Below are 2,977 nucleotides of genomic sequence, written 5' to 3' on the forward strand. Positions count from 1 at the left end.
TTGATCCATATTTTGCCCTATACACAAAAAATCCGTTCAAGATGAACTAAGGACCAAAATGGAAAATATAAGACTTTGAAGCATTTAGTACAAAATACAGGTTAATATCTTTATAACTTTGATGTGGGAAGTAATTTCTTAAACAATTTACAATAAAAGAGCTAATCATAAAACAAAAAGAATAATGAGCTATATTAAAATAATTACTTCTGTCCATTAAAAGACATTTTAAAGAAAGATAAGCAATAATTTACAAACTGGAAAAAATACAATTGTAACAGAAAACCAACAAAGGACATATAAAGAATGTATAAAATGCCTCAAGTCATTCATAGAAGGAAAAACAATAGAAAAATGAACTAAAGTCACAATTAGGCATTTCACAGAAAAGGAAACCAAATCTTTAATAAACATTTGCTGAACCTCATTAGTAATCAGGTAAAGGAAAACAAAGGCTACAATGAAATCCCAATGACCCCATTCAATTTACAAAGATTAAGAAGTCTGAGAGCATAGCACAGGGAACTATATTCAATATCCTGTAATAACCTATAATGGAAAAGAATCTGAAAAAGAATATATTTATGTATATATGGAGAGAAATATAGATATATATAGATATAACTGAATCACTTTGCTGTACACCTGAAACTAACACAACATTGTAAATTAACTATACTTCAATTAAAATGGTTAAAAATAAAAAATAAATAAAGAAGCCTGACAATAGCAAATGTTAGAAAGAATGTTGGTCAACTATTCTACTATACACTGTGCGTGGGAGTGTAAATTTACACAACCATTTTGATTAAAAATTTAGTATTATCTTATAAGTTTAAATTTTCAGATACTCTACAACCCAGAAATTCCACTTCAAGATATGTATGTGTGTGTATGTAAGTGTGGGTGTGTATGAGGAGAGATGCACCAGGATACATGTACAATAATATTTTTAGCAGTACTGTTTGTAATAGCAAAATAATAGAGACAACTCCATTACTATCCATTGACAGGAAATCGGTAAATTGTGATATATTTTCAGAAAAGGATATTTTATATGCAGCAGCAAAATTGAATGAACTATAGCCCATATTACAATTTGGTTGGAAATTGGTAATATTTATATTAAAAGAAAAAAGCAAGTCTCAGAAGATTGTATACAGCATGATATTCTTTTGTAAATTTCAAAAAAAGCTAGAACTACAAAAAGTGTGTATGTGTGTTTGTTTTGAAAATCAAAGAAATGACAAATAGAAATTTCAGGATGGTGTTTACATGGGACGGGGAAAGGGGATGGACACTTAAGTGTAATTATTGTTTTCGTTTTTGTTTTTTGCTATTCTTTTGTGAATTTTATTTTATTATTTTTTATACAGCATGTTCTTATCAGTTATCCATTTTATACATATTAGTGTATACATATCAATCCCAATCACCCAATTCATCCCACCACCACCACCACCACCCCCGCTTTCCCCACTTGGTGTCCGTACGTTTGTTATCTATGTCTGTGTCTCTATTTCTGCCTTGCAAACCGGTTCATCTGTACCATTTTCTAGATTCCACATATATGTGTTAAAATACGATATTTATTTTTCTCTTTCTGACTTACTTCATTCTGTATGACAGTCTCTAGGTCCATCCACATCTCTACAAATGACCCAATTTCATTCTTTTTTATGGCTGAGTAATATTCCATTTTATATATGTACCACATCTTCTTTATCCATTGGTCTATCAGTGGGCATTTAGGTTGATTCCATGACCTGGCTATTGTAAACAGCGCTGCAATGAACATTGGGGTGCATGTGTCTTTTTGAATTATGTTTTTCTCTGAGTATACACCCAATAGTGGGATTGCTGGGTCATATGGTAATTCCATTCTTAGTTTTTTAAGGAATCCCCATACTGTTCTCCATAGTGGCTGTATCAATTTACATTCCCACCAACAGTGCAAGAGGGTTCCCTTTTCTCCACACCCTCTCCAGCATTTGTTGTTTATCGATTTTCTGATGATGCCCATTCTAACCAGTGTGAGTTGTAGTTTTGATTTGCATTTCTCTAATAATTAGTGATGTTGAGCAGCTTTTCATGTGCTTCTTGTACATCTGTATATCTTCTTTGGAGAAATGTCTATTTAGGTCTTCTGCCCATTTTTGGATTGGGTTGTTTGTTTTTTTAATATTGAGCTACATGAGCTGTTTATATATTTTGGAGATTAATCCGTTGATTCGTTTGCAAATATTTTCTCCCATTCTGAGTGTTCTCTTTTATCTTTTTTATAGTTTGCTTGGCTGTGCAAAAGCTTTTAAGTTTCATTAGGTCCCATTTGTTTACTTTTGTTTTTATTTCTATTACTCTAGGAGGTGAGTCAAAAAATCTTGCTGTGATTTATGTCAAAGAGTGTTCTTCCTATGTTTTCCTCTAAGAGTTTTAGAGTGTCCAGTCTTACATTTAAGTCCTTAATCCATTTTGAGTTTATGTTCGTGTATGGTGTTAGGGAGTGTTCTAATTTCATTCTTTTGCATGGAGCTGTCCAGTTTTCCCAGCACAACTTATTGAAGAGGCTGTCTTTTCTCCATTTTATATCCTTGCCTCCTTTGTCATAGATTAGGTGACCATAGGTACATGGGTTTGTCTCTGGGCTTTTTATCCTGTTCCATTGATCTATATTTCTGTTTTTGCATCAGTACCATATTATCTTGATTACTGTAGCTTTGTAGTATAGTCTGAAGTCAGGGAGTCTGATTCCTCCAGCTCTGTTTTTTTCCCTCAAGATTGCTTTTGCTATTCAGGGTCTTTTGTGTCTCCATACAGATTTTAAATTTTGTTCTAGTTCTGTAAAAAATGCCATTGGTAATTTGATAGGGATTGCATTGAATCTGTAGATTGCTTTGGGTAGTATAGTCATTTTCACAATATTGATTCTTCCAATCCAAGAACATGGTATATCTCTCCATTTGTTTGTGTCATCTTT

The sequence above is a fragment of the Delphinapterus leucas genome, chromosome 1 (assembly GCF_059928025.1).
Source record: "Delphinapterus leucas isolate spDelLeu-1000000601 "Yukka" chromosome 1, BTC_Dleu_Yukka2, whole genome shotgun sequence".
Lineage (NCBI taxonomy): Eukaryota > Metazoa > Chordata > Mammalia > Artiodactyla > Monodontidae > Delphinapterus > Delphinapterus leucas.